Source organism: Megalobrama amblycephala, linkage group LG9, assembly GCF_018812025.1.
Source record: "Megalobrama amblycephala isolate DHTTF-2021 linkage group LG9, ASM1881202v1, whole genome shotgun sequence".
Taxonomy (NCBI): Eukaryota; Metazoa; Chordata; class Actinopteri; order Cypriniformes; family Xenocyprididae; genus Megalobrama; species Megalobrama amblycephala.
Window position 1 is genome coordinate 5,707,576 of NC_063052.1, and position 21,628 is coordinate 5,729,203.

Below are 21,628 nucleotides of genomic sequence, written 5' to 3' on the forward strand. Positions count from 1 at the left end.
TAAACAGCTTCTTCTACATTTTTTTTCTCTGGCAGGTTAATGGCACAGACTCTGAATAATAAGCATGGCACTTGCATTGTGATGGTTAAGCATTTGTGTCTGCATTTGCAAACTACGTTTCTTTATGATATGATGTTATTAGACATTTTTTGGCTCATATTAAAGTATATATATATATATATATATATATATATATATATATATATATATATAAAATTATTCATGAAATGTGGTGAGGCGAGGAAATGCTTGAAATGTGTGTTTTATATCAGTAAATATCTGTCTGGTGTTTGTACCATTTGCCAATTTCAGTAAAATTGGAAGGTATGAACGCATTAAATATTTCCAAACTTAAATCGTCCCTCAGCTGGATGCTGCATATGAAGATCTGTCCAACATCATCAATTTGAAATCTCACCAGCAAGGTCTTATTCCTTCTTATATTATTATATTAGCACAAGAGTGAGGTATTTATGACCGTGGGTCCCACAGTGGAGTTGCTTGAGTGGTCAAATGAGCCCTGTAATGGAGGAGGTTTGTCTTCCTGCACCTGGTAAAATAACCCTTCCTCATGACCAGACCTGCTGCATGAAGAATGAACTCAGGGTATAGGTGAGGATATGAAGGTGAAAGTTAGTTCAATCATGACAACTCTCAAAATAGTTTTAGCATGTTATTGAATATACCAATGATAATATAATTGGTCTTAGATCTGCTACGCTACTGCTGTTGATTATTTCTGCTGTTGCAGAGCAAGTATGAACTTGCTACTGCTAATAGATACACAGACACACTGCTGTGAGCATGTAAGATATGCTGCTGCTGTATGAATAGACATACATAAATCCTGTAGGAGATCATGACAGGTGGAGCTGGGGAAGGTGGAGGGTTTCAGAGGAACTCTGATAGCAGGTTGCAGGTCTAGCCTACAGCAAACACTGAACCAGACAATTTAAATGTTGAGCAAGCAATCTCATTGGCTGCAGGATCAGCAGAGGCCAATCAACTTGTGCCTTGCGGTAATAATGTGATTCCTTGCAGTATCAGCTTGCATCCTCTAGAGTTTCATAACTAGATATATCACCTAAAAGAAAATGACAATTAAAGACAGACTGTTTTTTGTTTTGTTTTTGGAAGGGAGAGAAATAACAGATAAATGACAGAGTGGGCTAATGTTGGGTCCTGAAACTTTAACAGTATGTTCTCCTGAAGTTTGGGTTTAGTGTAAATAACCTTGCCAGAAGTTGCCATAACACTGGAGATGAAGAAGGTCAGATGAGGAAGGTCAGATTTACAATGATTTAAAGTCAAGATGAAACGGCTGTCGCAACCCATTTTACTGTAATCTGACATATTTATGAGTGAAACAGGATATTCAGCAACAACAACAAAAAAAAAAAATGTTATCCATCAAGAATTGGTTAGAGGGGTTTCCACCACCATGTAATTTGCACCACATGGAAATGATTGTGGTGGAAATGATGTTAAAAACTTTTTTTGTTTCTGTTTTTTGGGAATAAGCATTTAAATAAATGAGCTTTTATTTGTCCTAAACACAGTTAAATAACATTTTTGAAAAAAAAAAAAAATTGGGGGGGGAGAAATTTTTGGTCACCACATATGACAACTGAGGAACAATCATAGTTTTTGTAAAAATACAATAAACATTGAAATGGTTGGTGTTTATTTTCATTATTTGTTTAGGTTATCCGAGTTTTAAAAAATTATTATATTTTAATTATAGTACTATTAAACTTTTTTTTTATAATATTATTAGAATTATAAATGTAATTATATCTATCTATCCATCCATCCTCCATACTATTGTTATACTTTTAGTTGTATCTTAGTTTTAAAAATTGTATTCAAAATGTAATTATGTGTGTGTGTGTTTGTACAAATTTTCCGATTTTTTTATACTTTTTATGAGGGCAAACCAATAAAATCAAGCTCAAAGTATTAAAAGTATGGCAAAAAAGATCGGATTGTAAAATGTTTTCAAGACTGTTTTAAAGTTACCTTCATATAATAAAAGAAAAACCTGCATATGCAGCCTCCATCTTTCTCTTTCATTCTCTCTCAGTTGCTCTGTATTTCTCACTCCCTCTGCGTAGTTTGGCAGTCACAAACAGGCCATCCTTGTGTGGACAAAGCAACTGCCGCACGGCCTGCGGGCTGATCCCACGACCCCTGACGACATGGGAAAGTGTTCCACTCAGCTGTCGGCCACCCCTCGTCCCAGCCGTGAGGCTCTCCTGAGAAACACGCACTTCACATCAACAACACGGCAGCTTCACTGTAACACATTATCTCTGCGACCTTCTGCAGAGCTGCATGAGAGCGACCGTAATAAATGTCAGAGGGCCATTGAGAGAACTCATTAGTGATAACTGTATGGGCCCAGTGTACCTCATGAAGGACTGGCCGTACTGCATTCATATGGCCTGTAGCTGTACGTCCTGAGCCATATTGGCTATTCTGGTCTCGTTTTTTTCCCCGCATGGTTCTCACAGCGGCTGGGGTCGGAGGAATTTATGGTATCTGGGACCTCCGCAAGCGATGGCCGGTTTGAGACGTGATTGAGCGCAGGCCTGGTGGTTCCCATGTCACAGGGCTGACAGCAGTGTGGGGAGTTTGTTACCGGCTGTGTGCCCTCTGCACTGTCTGAGCCCCGCTGTGGCACTGCACACACAAACGGGCAGAAAGACTGCACTCTCAGCTGCTAACAGAGACATACACACTTCTCACCTCTCTCTCACACACAGACACACAAATTAAAACACACATGGAAAGTTACAGTATCAAAAACCATTACCACTGTGTACAGGCAAATAAGCCATCAACATACATATAAATCAACTTACATACAAGTTTTGCTTACACTTTTTTATTTGTAATTATTTATTTATTTTACATTTACAGGCTAAATTAGTTTTAAATTAGTCTTAATAGTGTCAGAACACATTCTCTGAAATCAGGTTAAATTTGAGTTAAGTACACTAAAAAAAAAAAAAAATGCTAGGTTGTTTCAACTAATGTTTGAGTCAAATATAGACAAACCCAACTGTTGGGTTTAAAAGTTTAATTTAAACATGTAAACCAACATTTGGGTTTGTCCATATTTGATTTTAAAGTGTGTGCCCTGATTAATTACTTATATTTTTATTAATTATTATATTATTTTATTATTATTAATATCACATTATTACATTTAATAATCATTATATTATATTAATATTATATATTCATTTATTATTAACACATTATACATACTGATATGCATATATTTATATGAAATGGGACTAGTTATACTAGTCATTTTTTTCCAAAGGTATAAAAAAAAAATACATTTACAAAATATTTGTTATATATATATATATATATATATATATATATATATATATATATATATATATATATATATATATATATATATATATATATATATATATATATATATATATATATATATATATATATATATATATATACACACACACAAAATATTTTCACCTATTGGGGCTGGTTGTCCCACTTTATGGGGCAAGATGTCAATTTTTTTTTTAGATTTTTCAACTTTTTTTTTTTTTCAAAGCACCAAACAAAAATTTAACATATGTAACATACAAAAATATTTATAATTTTGAACATTTTATTTATTATTTCTCTCTCTCTCTCTCTCTCTCTCTCTCTCTCTCTATATATATATATATATATATATATATATATATTATTAATTAAATATAATTTATTTATTTATATTTTATAACACATGAAAATACATATGGCAGCTTTCCCTGACTATTTACATATCTATTATGAAAATATTTTTTAGGCTTTAAAAATTTAGTTTGGAGGTCAAAATAACGATGTACAAAAATGCACTAATGAAATAAGATTTGGTAAATAAATGTGCATGAATGGACAAAAAAAAATGAAATTCATAGTATGCAATTTGACTAATTCTTTTAATAAAGCCTTAAAATCATGTAAGTATTAAAGGAATTAGTCAAAATGAGTGAGCATGGCAAGTGTTCAGAGCAAGAATTAGCTGATCCTCCCCCCTCGTCCTCTGACCTCTTCATCTCCCTCCTTCCTCACGCTACTTGTTTTCTCTCCTTCATTGATCAGATGCGACACACAGATGCACAGGCAGTGAGAGAAACACGGAGACCTGCCATTGTGTCCTAATTGGTAAAGGCAGAGCCGTACCTTTCATCAGACATGTGGCATGGGGAGTGCCAGAGCTGGGAGGGCCCACCACTCTCTCGTGTGCGCAGCTGACTCCAGTTAATATTTCATAGCAAACAAATGGGGGCACATTCAAGCCTGACGGGGGGGAAATGGGGTGCATGGTTTAAAGGGGTGTAATTACCCCAATTACGCTGCTGTCAGCACAGGGTCAAACACACAGGCCTGGTCAGAGATAAGGGCGCTCGCCTCCGCCCCTTTCTTTACACTCTAATCCGGATCAGCCTTAACCTTAAACAGAGAAATCACGGAATTGCTTAGTAAGGATGCGATCTGCATACATGTGCATTTCATTGTGTTCTAATCAAAAATAGTTCCTTCATTTCAGATCTTTTCAATGAATCAATTAATTCGGTTTAGAAAATAAGTACTAATGATTCATTCTCAAATCACACTAATCTTGTTTTCAAGCTCATCTCATTTACTCAATCTGCAACTATTATGATATTTTATGATACTTATGCTGCTTTTTCATCTTTTTTCCTTGAAAGCTCCATTCTCTCTCACTGTAATTTAATGGAAATGAGCAACTAGTTCATACTTCAAAATATCTTCATTTGTGTTGCACAGAATAAAAGTCAGTCGTACAGGTTTGCAACAACATGATGATCAGGTTCATTTTTGGTTGAATTTCTCCATTATGATTTGAATAATTCTTCACGATTAATGAATCTGTTAATGATTTCAAACACTCAGTATGATTCTGTGAAGTTTGTCTTTGTAATTGCGATGCAGTAGTTATCACAGTAAGAAGTCAAAACCGAAATAGCATCAGGATGCCCTAAACCGAACTCCACCAAAAGAGCGCCGTGAGGAATGAAAATAGCAAGCGGAAAGGCAGATGAGAGTGAAGGAGCAGGAGCGTCCCTCTTTGATGTAAATGAAAGGCCGGAATGATTGTGATGGGATGAAATTGGTGCTCTGTGGGGAGCGCCATAGGGTACACACGGACTGAATGGGAGCCAGACCGAATACTAGAACACGATCTGTCAGATAAAAGGGTGTGGTGAGGAGACAGATAAGCTGAGCGGGACGTGTGTGAGGATGTATCTTTGTGTTTGTGTCTACGTAACCTAGCTATACTTTGGCGACATCCAAAAAGGGAATAGTAGTTTATAATATATAAGAGTCTAGTAAGAGTTTGGGTTAAGGTTATTCTCGACACACACCCATGAACTGTTCCTGGACTGTCTGATGCATATTGCAGACAAAAATAACATGATTAAGATGAGACTGTCAGTTGCAATCTGATTGGCTAACTTCTGTGTAATCCTGAAGACAGGGTGTGTAAGGTTTTCATCAGTTAAACAAAAATAACCATCTTGATGCATTTCTATGCCACAACAAAAACTGGTTGATTGTTTTGCCAATGTTTATGAGGTCCAGGGCATAAAATCTCTGAGAAACTTTTCAGTAAGTAAACAAGAACGACTGTATATATCGCTTAGTTTTCAAAGTCATGTCTGATTTCCAATTTACTCGCCCCTAAATGTCACATAGAAGGAAGTGTGGTGGGATGCTTTGCATATTTCTGTCAGACGACCCCTTCTTTTTTAAGTGTATTGTTTGTGTTTGGTGGACCAGAATTTATACAGATAATCAAAAGTCTGGTTACTTGAGACTAAAGTAGCGTTAGTGCATAGCTTTCATAATTAGCTTTATTTAAAAACTGTAGCTGTCTGTGGTATGTCTCCATTTAGATAGCTAGATAAACAAGTGTGAGTGTGGGTTTACACAGCTATAGTTAGGTCACAAAACTTTCTCGAGAAGTGAGCAAAATCGGACAAAATCTCTTTTTAATCACAAATTAAATTTTGTATATTAAAATGCATTATTCAGAACATACACACGCATTATACAGCTGCATGAAAAAGTATGGGAACCACTTGCAGAATCTGTGAAAATGTGAATAATTTTAACAAAATAAGAGAGATCATACAAAATGCATGTTATTTTTTATTTAGTACTGTCCTGAGTAAGATATTTTATATAAAAGATGTTTAAATATAGTCCAAAAGATAAAAAAAACTAGCTGAATTTATTAAAATAACCCAGTTCAAAAGTTTGAGAACTATTGGTTCTTAATACTATGTGGTTACCTGGATGATCTACCACTGTTTTTTTGTTTTGTTTTGTGATGGTTGTTCATGAGTCTCTTGTTTGTTATGAGCAGCTGAACTGAGCTCTGTTCTTCAGAAAAATCCTTCAGGTCCTGCAGATTCTTCAGTTTTCAAGGATTTTTGCATAATTGGACCCTTTCCAGCAGGGGCTGTATGATTTTGAGATCCTTCTTTTCACACTGAGGACAATTGAGGGACTCAAACACAACTATTAAAAAGGTTCAAACATTCACTGATGCTCCAGAAGAAAACACGATGCATTAAGACCTGGGGGGGTGAAAACTTTTTGAATTTGAAGATCAAGGTAAATTATACTTAATTTGTCTTCTGGGAAACATGCAAGTGCCTTCTGTTGCTTCTGAAGGGCTAAATGGAAAAAAAAAAAAAAGATATTTCATCAAAATAAGAAAAATTGTGACATCTTCATCCTGTTCAAAAGTTTTCACCCCCGACTCTTAATGCATCGTGTTTCCTTCTGGAGCATCAGTGAATGTTTGAACCTTTTTTAATAGTTGTGTTTGAGTCCCTCAATTGTCCTCAGTGTGAAAAGAAGGATCTCAAAATCATACAGCCCCTGCTGGAAAGGGTCCAATTATGCAAAAATCCTTGAAAACTGAAGAATCTGCAGGACCTGAAGGATTTTTCTGAAGAACAGAGCTCAGTTCAGCTGCTCATAACAAACAAGAGACCCATGAACAACCATCACAAAACAAAACAAAAAAACAGTGGTAGATCATCCAGGTAACCACATAGTATTAAGAACCAATAGTTCTCAAACTTTTGAACTGGGTTATTTTAATAAATTCAGCTAGTTTTTTTTATCTTTTGGACTATATTTAAACATCTTTTATATAAAATATCTTACTCAGGACAGTACTAAATAAAAAATAACATGCATTTTGTATGATCTCTCTTATTTTGTTAAAATTATTCACATTTTCACAGATTCTGCAAGTGGTTCCCAAACTTTTTCATGCAACTGTATATATATTATAAACAGTAGTGAATTATATGACGTTTAACTTATACATAAGGTATTAATATTTTATTAATAATTTTAATAATTAATTTATTAACTATAAGGAATTAATATTATTATGTTGCATAATTTATAAATATGTGTGTGTAGTAAACCCTATGTTGTGTCCCCACAAAGACATATCAGTATTTTTGTCCCTGTGGGAAAACAGCTTTTAAATCATAAAGAATTATGTTTTTTGTTTTTTTTGAAAAAGTAAAAATGCAGAAAAATTTCTGAGAAGGTTGTGTTTACAGGTATGCTTAGGGTTAGGGTATACAATATTCAGTTTGTAAAGTATAAAAATAATTATATTTATGGAAATTCCCCATAAATTCCCCATAAATTCCCGTTTATATTTTCATTAATTTTGTAGGTAGGTCACCATCTACTTATTAATAGTTGAGGGCAGTGCAAGGGCGCTGATGGTGTGCAGTACATCTGATCCGTCATGTGTGCGCTTTGGATTTGAGTGTCAGGCTGTGCAAGTGTTAACGGCGTGTGTGTCTCAGTGCGTGAACACTGGGCTGGCATGAGCAGGCCTGCTGCATATGAATGGGCCTGAACATTGACGGTCAGGTGGCCAGGCCTGCAAACAGGTGGTCACACACAGGCACTAATTGTGCTGAAGGTCAAATTTACACGACGTGCACTCACATCACAGCACAAGAGAGAGAGAGAGAGAGAGTGATGGAGGAACTGGAGAAATTAAAAAGAGAGAAGGGGGGCGAGGGAGGGACGGATAGGGGAGTGTGTGTTCATTCGCTCGTTCAGGCTGTCTGTAGATCACTGGCCGCTTGACCATGTTGAGCACTAATGGAGCTGGCAGGGCGGAATCAATTATTGGCCAGTGTGGATTTTCCCACAGGCTAGAGCTTGGGAAAGCCGGAGAGCTCTTCGGCCAAGACAGCTGGCACAGAGGAGCCACTGGGAAAAGAGCCGGTGCCCCTGAAACAAGGACCTTTCTCTCTGATACATTTGTGACAGACCATTAGTTATGTTTCCTTTCTCCTACACTGTGAGAAAACCAGCTAAACCTCATCACCTCTGCCGTCTTTATCTGAATTTACTTTATAACATATAAGATCTAATATAGTGGGTGATTGTGACGCATAAATGTCACATTGTCATGATTGTAACATGTTCCCACTTTACCCACAATTCATTACTGCTCTTTACACCATGCCATCCTGCCATCAAAAGCGACAGCAAAAAAGTTAACTGACTTGTCTGCCAAATCAATCATGTAGAAACATACAAAAAACAAAACAAAACAAAACAGGAACTTATGTTTTTTTTTGTCATTGACCCATATTCAATATTTAATATATAAAAAGACATTTGAATGCTGCAGTTGACCAATCAGAATCAAGTACTCCAGAGAGCCATGTAATAATATCAGAGTCAATTTTCTGCAACATTTTCCATCATTGTTTTCAAGACCCATCAGCCTTCAAGCAGTGAGAGGTGAGAAGTCTTGATGTCTTTTAGACTTTTCTGCCCATTCAGACGCTGGTCTGGAGCTCATGTGAGTCTCAGCATCAGACCCAGGGCTCTGAATGGCCCTGTGAGGGTTCAGGGCCCTCTGAGTGATGTCTTGTGTCACTCTGCACACGAGGAGAGGGGACGTGGCGAGCGCTGGGGCCATTGTGCAGCTGAACTGGACCTTAGGGGGGCTTTCAATAGCAACAGGCCAGTGACACAAACCCAGCCGAATGGGCAAACTAGACAGATTCAAAGAAAAGGGGGACAAGGTGGACAGACAGACAGGGAGAGAGATGTGTGTTCATGTGTCAGCATGCGGAGGGCCAAAGAGGACCTGCAGGGTTTGATTTCACCACTTGGTTTCAATTCATCCGAGACTCCCTCAAGGCATGTGACATTGATGCCACTCAGCCAACCATCATCACACACATAAACACTTATGTTCACACATACACACATGCACAGACAGTATTAACTTATGTAAATGAGTAACTTTGGAATGAAATTAATACTTTTATTTAACAAGGACTGATTGAATTGATCAAAAGTAACAGTAAAACTTTTAGAATTTCACAAAAGACTTCTATTTCAAATAAATTCTGTTCTATTGTATTGCGGTTTCCACAAAAATATTAAGCAGCACAACAGTTTTTAACATTGATAATAATAAGAAATGATTCTTGAGCACCAAGTCAGCATATTAGAATGATTTCTGAAGGATCATGTGACACTGTGAGTATAATGGCTGCTGAAAATTAAACTTTGCCGTCACAGGAATAAATTACATTTAAAAATATATTTAAAAAGAAAACAACTGTAATAATATTTAACAATATTAGAGATTTTACTCTATTTTTAATCAAATAAATGCAGTCTAAAGGCTTTTCCAGAGATAAAATGAGTAGCATTTGGCTGGTCATGTGATCTCAACGTGGCGGATCTCCATTATGTAGAATAAATGTAGCATTCACGCCATGTCACAATTGCCATAATTTGGAGATGACAACACGTGACGTTTTACTCTGAGCTGTTATAGTAACATATCTATAGTAACACTATCAACACCTAAATGAATCTGCAGCAGTCAGGTGGTACAGTGGTAATACAAGTTGGAGCTCTCAGAAAATTCTCAATATACAAGTTGTAATTACAGGTTCTACGAGGACATGAACACTTTTTACAAGTTGGAATCTCGTCATTACGGTATTTACGACATGGTGTGAATGCACCTTTTTTCATCACTGTAAAATTGTAAAAATATTTTTCAAAGTTGTAAATAACATTATTTTAATAAACACATTATTTGGGTATGTTTTACAAGAAAATAATATTTCAGTGTTTCTACGTTAAAATTTCATGTTTAATTCAATGTGTTTCTGTGTAATTATTGGTAAAATTTCCTAGAAATTTCTGAATTAAAATTGTTTTGAAGTAATGCTGCTGTTATGATGGGTTCTGTTCTTGTGTTTGTTTTGCTCATGTTTTAGTTCTGTTTCCTGTGTTTGTATTCGTTCCCATGGCTTCTCTTTGATTTCATTATGATTTCCACCTTTTGTTCATTTTGTTCATTAGTTTGCCATGGAATTTAAACCGTGTTAAGGTGCGTTCACACCACCTCGTAATTGCTGTAATTACGAGATTCTAGCTTTGTTAAAAGCGTTCACGTCCTCGTAGAGCTCGTAATTACAGCTTGTAGACTGGGAGTTTCTGAAAGCTCCCATGTGTACCACATGGCCGCTGTACCACCTGACCGCTGTGGATTCATTTAGGCGTTGACAGTGGTGCCACAGAAATGCACAATTCCCAGTCCGAGGACGTGAACAGCTCCGAATATAATGTCACGTGTTGTCATCTCAAGATTCCAGTAAATACGAGGTGGCGTGAACGCAGCATTAATTCAGTTCATTGTCCGTTCATGATGCATCTTTACCAGTTGTTCTGTTCCTGTTTTGCCCTGAGTGTTTTGAGTGTAAAATTTTAATAAATCATTACTGCCAGCAATTAGATACTGATCATCTCATATTAGGGCTGTCAAATGATTAATCGCGATTAATCACATACAAAATAAAAGTTTGAACATACAAAATAAAATACATGAACGTGTTTGTATTTATATATACATAATAATTACACACAGTGCACCCACATATATTAGGCAAACTCAAACTTTTATTTTGTATGCGATTAATCGCGATTAATCGTTTGACAGCCCTATCTCATATTTACCGAAACCGCACATGACAGCTGCTTTCACGGCATTTCGTAATTACCGTAATTACGAGATGACAACACGTGACTTTCTAATCGGAGTTGTTCTCTGAATTATGCATTTCTATGGCAACACATCAGAGTTCTGCAGTAACAGCATACAAATTGCAATTACAATTTCTATGAAGACAAAATTTTCTCAATCTCATAATTGTGGTAATTACAACATGGCGTGAATGCAACTTAAATCCTACACCAGTTTTGTTTTTAGGCTGACAATATGACTGATATAGATATTTGTCAACTATCACAATTAATTATACTTTATACACTGATGAGCCAAAACATTATGACCAGTCACAGGTGAAGCAAATATTGCTGATCATCTCCTAACAAGGCCACATATTAAGGTCTGTTTAGATTAGATGGCTAGCAAACAATCAGTTTTCGTAATCAACATGTTGATTGCAGGAGAAATGGGCAGGAATAAAGATCTGAGTGACTCTGACATGGGCTAAATTGTTATGGCAAGGCCACTGGGTCAGAGGAGCTCTGAAACGGCAAGGCTTGTGTGTTGCTCCCGGTCAGCAGTGGTGAAAATTTACCGACAGAGGTCCAAGAAGGAACAAACCACTAACCGGCGACAGGGTGTTGGGTGCCCAAGGCTCATCGATGTACTGTTGAAAGTGCCTACAATGGGCATGTGAGCGTCGGAAATGGACCTTGGAGCAGGGGAAGAAGGTCTCCTGGTCCAATGAGTCCCATTTTCTTTTACATCATGTGGATGGCTGTGTACGTATGCGCCTTTACCTGGAGAAGTGACGGCATCAGGATGACTGTGGGAAGACGACAATCCATTGAAGGGAGTTTGATATTCTAGTCTACGCAATGTCCTGCTGGGAAACCCTGGGTCCGGCCATTCATGTGGACGTAAATTTAAACGTGCCAAACATTGTTACAGACCAGGTACACCCCTTAAAGACAATGGTGTTCCCTGGTGGAAGTGGCCTCTTACAGCAGGATAAAGCCCCCTGTCACACTGCACACATTGTTCAGCAATGGTTTGAGGAACATAATGAAAAGTTCAAGGTGTTGCCCTGGCCTCCAACCTTCTAAGATCTCAATCCAATTGAGAATCTGTGGGATGTGCTGAACCAACAAGTTCGATCCACAGCGGCTCCATCTCGCAGCCTACAGGACTTGAAGGATCTGCTGCTAAGGTCTTGGTGCCAGATACCACAGGACACCTTCAGGGGTCTTGTAGAGTCCATGCCTCGGTGAGTCGGCACTGTTTTGGCAGCACGTGGAGGACCAACAGCATATTAGGCAGGTGGCTCCTCAGTTTACATTTAAATTCAAAAGTAAATTAAAATGATTTAATGTGCATAAACAAAATGTAACCCTTTTGCCTGATGTGGTACATAAACATTTCAATGTCACCTGTTCTCAGCACTCAAAAAGAAACGGTGAGTTATTGTTTGATCTGCACAACACACAAAATATTGAAAATGAAATTAAAGCTGTCAAATATCCAAAAAAGAAAAAAAAGAGTGGCCTTCTGATGGTTTATGATGGAGGATGTCAATGTAAAAGTGTTTCTCGGACTCGATGAATGATGGGGGAGGTGGACGACCGTGAGAGAAGTGTAACGAGTGTGTTGTTTGTTTGACATGGTAGGTGGTGATGGTGAATACCCAATGTTTATTTTGAGGGGGCTGGGGACAGGGGGGTGTGTGTGTTTATGTGCGAGAGAGTTTGTTTATCATGGGGCTGGGGAACGAATGAGTGTGTGTGTGTTAAGAGTCTGAGGTGAGTCGTAAGACGTGTGACTGGTAATAGAAGATGTGTGTGTGTATGTGCCCCAAGGTAAAGTGAAGCAGACAAGCCCTGACAGAGCACAGGATCCACAGATGTCTGACTGACAGATCTGTGAGCAGTGTGTAACTGAGCCTTTACTCAAGATGAGACGCTGATGGCAGTGATTTACCGCAGAGCACATTTTGTAACAGTTACTGGCCAGCAGCAATATATAATACCAATCATAGGGAACCTATAAATCGTTTGCATCATTAAAGGTCCCGTTCTTCGTGATCCCATGTTTCAAACTTTAGTTAGTGTGTAATGTTGTTGTTAGAGTATAAATAAAATCTGTAAAATTTTAAAGCTCAAAGTTCAATGCCAAGCGAGATATTTTATTTAACAGAAGTCGCCTACATCGAACGGCCAGTTTGGACTACATCCCTCTACTTCCTTCTTTAATGACGTCACTAAAACAGTTTTTTGACTAACCTCCGCCCACAGGAATACACAAGAGTTGCGTTTGTAGAGTGTGTCTGTCGCCATGTCGTCGAAACGCTGTTATTTTCATCCCGCAGTCCAATCACCGGGTCTGATTCCGGCTCAAATTGATATGGTAAAATTAAAGACATGTTTACAATAACACTGAGCGCGTGCATCTCCACTTTATGGTAAGAGGCGTGACCTTTCCGGGCAAGGTTCGCTAAGCTGCTGTCGAATCACAACACAGGAACCGCTGGCACAATCAGAACTCGTTACGTATTTCTGAAGGAGAGACTTCATAGAACAAGGAAGTCATCAGCCCGTTTTTATGACAGTGGAAACAGCGGTATACAGATAAGTAAATTATGTGAAAAATACTGTGTTTTTTTACACGCGAAACATGAACATGTTATATTGCACACTATAAACACAATCAAAGCTTCAAAAAACCACGAAAAACGGGACTTTAAGTCCTGTATTAAAGGGTTTGTTCAGCAAAAAAAAAAAAAAAAAAATCTGTCATCATTTACTCACATTTATGTCTTTCCAAACTATTACCTACAAAAGTCTGTTATTGATCTATTATTTACTATTAAAACAATGCTGTAAATGTGTATGTAAATGTGTATGAACCTTAAAGGGTTAGTTCACAAAAAAAAAAATTACTCACCCTCATGTCGTTCCACACCCGTAAGACCTTCGTTCATCTTCAGAACACAAATATTTTTGATAAAATCCGATGGCTCAGTGAGGCCTGCATTGACAGCAAGATAATTAACACATTCAAATGCACAGAAAGCTACTAAAAACATATTTAAAACAGTTTATGTGACTACAGTGGTTTAACCGTAATGTTATGAAGCGACGAGAATACTTTTTGTGCGCCAAAAAAACAAAATAACTTTTTTTTTAAATAATATCTAGTGATGGCTGATTTTAAAACACCTCTTCCTGAAGCTTCGAAGCTTTACGAATATCAAACTGCCAAATTTAATTCTTAATCTTAATTTGTGTTACAAAGATGAACAACGGTCTTACAGGTGTGGAACGACATGAGGGTGAGTAATTAATTACATTATTTTCATTTTTGGGTGAACTAACCCTTTTAGTACACAAAGCTTCATTTCAGAAAGCTTAAATCCTGGGTTTGAGTCTTTTATAGTAATACTTGTACACTATATTTCAAGCCATACAATAGTTTTGTGAGAGGAACAGGACTTTCTTTCATGAAACACTAATTCAGGAGCTTTTAAGCTTTATATTATACACACACACACAATGTGTGTGTATATATATTATTCCATAAAATGTTTTAATTGTCCTTAGTACAGTAGTATTTTATTAATTTGCTTTAACTTTACTACAGTGACAAACATTAACAATTAACTTAATACATTTCTTTAAAAAAATGTTGTATATAAACACTACCATTCAAAAGTTTGGGGTCGATAAGATGTTTTAATGCTTTTGAAAGAAGTCTCTTATGCTCACCAAGGCTGCATTTGATTATTTGATGAGTAATATTATTGAAATATTATTACAATTTAAAATAACAGTTTTCTATTTTAATATATTTTCAAATGTAATTTATTCCTGTGATGCAAAGCTGAATTTTCAGCATCATTACTCCAGTCTTCAGTGTCACATGATCCTTCAGAAATCATTCTAATATGCTGATTTGGTCCTCAAGAAATATTTTGTATCATTATCAATATTGAAAACATTTGTGCTGCTTAATATTTTTGTGGAAACTGTGACAAGAAAGAACAGCATTTATTTGAAATAGAAATTCTTTGTAACATTTTGTAACCAACCAAAAAAAAAAAAAAAAAAAAAAAACTTTTGACCAGTCTTGGGTCCCTTGAATGCGGTGAGGGGTCCTTGGCATCAGAAAGTTTTAAAAACTCTGGACTAAGGGTAACATTTGTCTCTTTCCAATGAAAGTGTGTATATGTGTATTAACTTATGATACTATGCTGCTTTTATGCAGATCTTGGAGCTTGACAGCACTTCAACTGCATAGACATGAGCAGCTTGGACATTCTTCAAACTTTCTACTTTTCTGGTTCAACAAAAGAAAGCAAGTGATTTAGGTTTGGCACAACCATGTGAACTATTCTTTTAAGACCAGTGTGAATGCATATGTCAAACTGACAAGTTCTGTACTTCTTATTAGCAGAGCTGCTATGAAAACAATCCTCCACTGCTCATATGCATGCTCAACAACAACAAGCACACCAAACCAAACCCCTCCACCAACACCAGCATCCACCCGTCCCCCCACAGGCCCGGGGGTCCATAATTAACAAGCATTCTTTCAAGGACTCCTGTTATTCAACTCAGTGAAGCAGGCCTTTGTTCCATGCGCGCACACACACACACACACACACACACACACACTAACAAACACACATACACTCTCCCACACTCCTCCACATCTGTTTTTATTTCTTCTCTGTCTGTGAACCTCCACCGACACACACATGCACATGCAAACACGCAATCTCTCGTCTCCTCTCTCTCCTCCCAACGGTCCCGGCAGGCAAAATGTCACGAAACCTGACGCCCCCCACCCACCGTGCCTCTCTGCTTCTCTCCTCCCTTCTGCTGTTCCCTCGTTCCTGCAGTTGCTGAATGTCAGGTATAAGGTGTCAGGATGGTGTGCGCACAGGATGCATCGGGGCATGTGAGCGCGGCTGCTGCTGCCGGCTCCCAGAGTTGACATAGTAAACCAATCCGGGCGAGCCGCTGCGTCGAGGGGCCTGGGGGACTAACAGGGGAAGTGGCTGCCACACACACACATACAAACACACACAAATGCAGCGCCGGTGGGAGGGAGAGCGCTGGCCGAGCGGCGCTCACACGGAGATTGGGTTACAGCCGAATTAGATCAGAGCTGTGGGAACCAGCACCTCGTCAGGCGCACACACGTACACTTACACACGTGTGCACACATGGCTGAGCGCTCACATACGCAGTTGTGCTATGTACACAAACACGCTCTGACGGATTGTCGCACGCACTCGTATTAACGTGCACGGCTGTAGACATAAACACACCTGTATGGCGCGCATCTACCAACTGCAGACACATTTATTATACTGCATATGTGTGCTTATGTTATCAAAACACGTGCCTATACAGTTGGTCACACCAGTAATTCTTAGTTTCTTATAGCAGTTTCGTTTAACTGGGGTCCGGGGACCACAAGAGACCTTAAGTTAGGAGTCCTCACAAATATTCATAATAAAATGTAAATAATATAATGTAAATTGTACATTGTAAAAATGTACAATTAGAAAAATATTAAAATATAGACAAATATGAAATTATCTATATTTTATATATATATATATATATATATATATATATATATATATAATAAAAAACAATAAAATAATTATAAATAAGAAATAAGTTACACACATATAATTATTATTTAATATTTAATTATACTACATTATACATATATAATACATAATAAAGAATAATAAATACAAAATTATATATTAAACAATACATATATTCAATTATTATTATTCCTTAATATTTAATTATGTATTTATAATTATATAATTATAATTATTATTTAATATTTAATTATACTACATTTAACATACTATATAATAAATAATAAATACATCATTATATATTAAATAATACATCTAAATATATTATTATTTAATTATATTACATTATACATATGCACATTACATATAATAATAAATATAATTATATTATATTATATATATATATATATATATATAAACAAAATGATTACAAATAAAAAATACATAATTATATATTAAATAATACATATAATTATTATTATTATTATTATTATTATTTAATATTTAATTATATTATACATATTACAAATATATATATATATATATATATATATATATATATATATATATATAATTATATTAAATTAAATATATAATAATTTAATAAAAAAATTATTAATTGCCTAAATTATAACATTATTTGCTAACTGCATTCTTTAAATTGTAATGTTGACATGCATTCTCTGTAAAGCTGCTTTGAAACGATATGTATCGTGAAAAGCGCTATACAAATAAATGTGAATTGAATTGAATAAAAACAATAAAATAATTATAAATAAAAAATAAATAACTACATATATATATAATTATTATTTAAATTTTGATTACATTAATCATATATATTATAAAAATAATAAATATATAATTATATATTAAATAATATATATGTGTAGTTATTTATTTTTATTTATAATAATTTAATTATTTGTATTATTAAAATGGTAAAAAAAAAAAAACAATAGTTCGCAACTATTTATTATAAACTATGAATCTTGCTTTCTTAAGACTCATCCATAATCATGAGATTAATATTTTTTTTTTCTTTTGACAGCTATAGCTTAATGTTTCTAAGTGCACTATGGTGGGCAAAAAAACCCCCCCACAATTTCCAAATATCACATATATCGTCATATTTGGGGGTACAATTTGGCATCAAACAGTCTTATATCACTGTGGGCACTAACTGATTTGTGTTTATATATGTGTTTATGTGATCAGTGCAGGCACAAGAGTCATCTGAAGTGTGTGTGAGGTGTCAGGCATCACTCCTGTGCTTGACTTCATGTTGAGTAGGGAAAACAGGGCTGAAATAAAGGGGTGCGGGGGGGAGAGGCGGTGTGGACTGAGAGAACTTGACAACTTTATTTCCTCCTTTTTCACATGCTAATGCCCCCAGTGTGCCAGGGCAGGGGAGCGACTGGCTCTTCAAAACTGACCCCCATGATTCACAATACTGAACATCCTTCCAGCGTGTGAACCGAAGCGGCTTTTGTGACACAGGCCAAGAAATTCCTCCCAAACGAATCTATAACGGACAGATCTCTCACATCTATTCTCACAAAAGCAAGCATAGTCCATGGAAAAGAAATGAAACAAAGCAACTTTCTTGATTCCCCAAGAGTCACATGGAAGAGATATTGCAGCTGAACACAGCAAATTCACTCAAAACACATTCATAGACACATTTCTGCCACATTCAAAAATATGCTTTGGTAAATCACAATTTTTAAATGTTAACGTTGAAATCTTTAGCACTGAAGACTGTCAAAAATGGACTGAAACATTTGTTTTTTGTTTTCTTTTTTGTTTGTGCACAATCATATTTTTGTTAGTGCACTTTAATATCTTGTCACTTTTCATATAAAACTTGAACTTGAACTTTGCATTTGTTTGGTGTGATGCGGATCCCTTTTTTTCCTGTTTAAATCATAATTATGACATAAAAATTATAATTATGACAAAAATAGCCAAAATGATAGTCATAATTATAGGAAAAAATGTCATAATTAGGAAATAAACTAAAATTATTACATAAAATTTTAAATTATGACAAAAATATATTTTCTTTACAGCATTTATAACTTTTTATGTCATAAATAAATCTTTTTTCCTCCTAATTTCCACTTTTTTGTCATAATTTTTACTTTTTATTTCATAATTTCTATGTTGCTTAGTACTGTGTAAACTGCAGTGTAAAGTATCACCAGGCAGTTTCATTATAAGTCTAAGAATTATATGGAGTGAGTCATAGAAAAATATGGGGAATGGGAAATGTATAACATTTAAACAATCTATATTGTGATGTAACTATTACATCGATCATTGCATAAATATACCAACATACATAAACAATATGACTGATGCATTGACAATTACTCCAATTCTCATTGTAAAGTACTATTTCTTTCCATTTTAGCCCTTAAAAATGACTTTAATTGGTGTAAGCTAATATAATCAAGTTGATTCTGTCATATTTAATTATATTACATTAACTTTATATAAATCCTATTAAGTGTATTTTCAACAGAAAAAAATTTTAACCTAAAAAATGTGCTTTATGTTGTCACATCTAATTTAACTGATTTTCTTCAAGTCAAAATATTATTAAACATCACTAAAAATCAACCTAAATACTTTTGGTTACACCAACAAAACTAAATTTAATGGTTAGATCAGGTAAAAAGGGAACATTTTTCCAAATCCAAACAGGTAATTCTGAGCATGAGTAAGCATAATTATTGGAAGAAGTGAAGCGGTGTTAAAGACTAAGAGATGAAGGAGAATTTATATTATTATTATTTTTTTACACAAAGGAATATGCAGTGCATAACTCCTAAAGTCACAAAAACCCCAGCACCCCTGACCCCAAGCGTTCCAGCTGAGGTTGTTCTTCAAGTTAACACCTGCGATCCACCCCACCTGCCTCGTACGGTATGGGAGGTCCAGGGCAATAATCTCCTCACATACCTTCAAAACTGCCTCAATCTCAGCCCCGTCCTCTATCTGACCTCATCAGCTCCTGTGAAACTATGCCATCACAGAGGACACCACCGCATGCAACAGGAGACACAAAAGAGAGGGAAACCGACCGCAAGCATTTACTCCTGGCCTCAATAAACGGCTGCCACAGGCCACCGTCAACAACTGCAGCTGTGACCGCACCATTACCTGCTGCTCTTTAATTTGCCCGACCACACTTTAGAATGAAATATGACAGCAGACAATAGCACCAGGAGATGGAGAGAGAGAACGCAACCGGTACGCTTGCTCAGTGGATCCGGTTTCAGGCGCTGATGGGCCAAGCCAGAGGGTCGGAGCATGGGAACAGGCAAAAAGAAGGTCCTGTGTCAATAAGGGACAGTGGTCGGGCACAATGGGGCCAGCTTCACACAACAGCACTGACAGACACCCACACAAAAGCAGCCATCCATTCTCACACAGCCAGCAGAATGAGCCAGTGTGTGGCTGCCCAGGGGCATGTTTGAACAGCACACACACACACACACACACACACACACACACACACACACACACACACCGTGCATAAACAAACACACACATGCATATACACAAACATTCACTCAGATGAATGAACTTGGCCAAACAAACACACTTACACATAGATTCAAAAACTATTGAATTTTAGGCCGCAAAATCTATTTACCTTTCAAATGAAGAATATATATATATATATATATATATATATATATATATATATATATATATATATATATATATATATATATGTGTGTGTGTGTGTGTGTGTGTGTAATGTATATAAACACACACATATATAAGCTATATATGTACTAAATATACACTTTAGAGAAAAAACTATGTATCAGGAAATCATCTTAGATTAATCTACTTGGTTGATACACAGAAAACATTAAAGTAATTAACATTTTCAAAACTATAAAACTCACCTTTGTGATTTAACATCTCGTAGAAGGTCAAACATGAAAAGAGGAGCTTCCGTTTGAAGGTTGACCTTGATATTATTTGATTTTATAAATGTTTGTTGACAAGAATGTGATTAGCCTCTTTCGTCAGGACATAGCACTACTATTGCTTTACAATTAAGATATATATTTATGAAGTATTGAGTTCTGCATTGAGGACAGGTGGTTTTAGAGGTAATGGGAGAGACTGTCAGGATTTTGATAAAATAAAGAGAAAACCAACAACAGTCAACCACGGACTTCCTGATGGATAGGCGTTGGCGAGAAAGTAATTGTCTGCCATCTAGTGGACAGAAGCGGGACTGTATGAAACTGTCGATACATATCCTGATATCAGTCTAATGTAAAATAAAGCCTGTGAAATAACACCAAACAGTTTTAACGACATGTACATAAAGCTACAGCTACCAATATTAAAAGAAAACCGTAATAAAATAAATGGAGGTAGCCAGTAGACTTACTAGTAGTATCTCAGAAATCAGTAGATCAAGTGTTGTGTGTGTTTTTAGCTGTGAACGAACACTAAATACGTAACTGTAACAACTCTCTACTGCCACCCTCCTACTCGTCAATGTAAGTACACTTAAATGCAACTGTAACTTAACTATTAACCTATACAGATCGTGATCCATCAAAAATATTACTTTAATATCTTAAATTAAGTAAATAAGTAGTAAGTAAATAAATAAAGCGTCAAACCCTGAAAATAAATTTACTTTGAAATATGATATCGGAAATGGCCACTAGATGGCAACGCAGCGTGATACAGAAGTAAGGACAGTATGAAATCACACACGTCTCATCACGACCAGTCCTTAAAGAGGAACATCCTGGGCTCTTCAAAAACACCTAATACTTTTGGGGTTTTGCCATTACAACTTCCTCTCTTTGTCTGACATCACAGTTAAGAAATATTTATTAATATATATATTTATAAGATGAACTGTATGTCAT

The 21,628-nt window shown here is 36.1% G+C and overlaps 1 long non-coding RNA gene across 1 annotated transcript; it reads right to left on the reverse strand.

Annotated features, from left to right (window-relative positions):
- Positions 1-251: 251 nt before the first annotated feature.
- Positions 252-21,462, reverse strand: LOC125274842. Its single transcript, XR_007186330.1, has 3 exons — positions 20,639-21,462; positions 2,410-2,682; positions 252-2,255 (listed from the first exon to the last, which is right to left on the reverse strand). It is a non-coding gene; the product is annotated as an uncharacterized LOC125274842 (long non-coding RNA).
- Between the last annotated feature and the right edge of the window lie 166 nt (positions 21,463-21,628).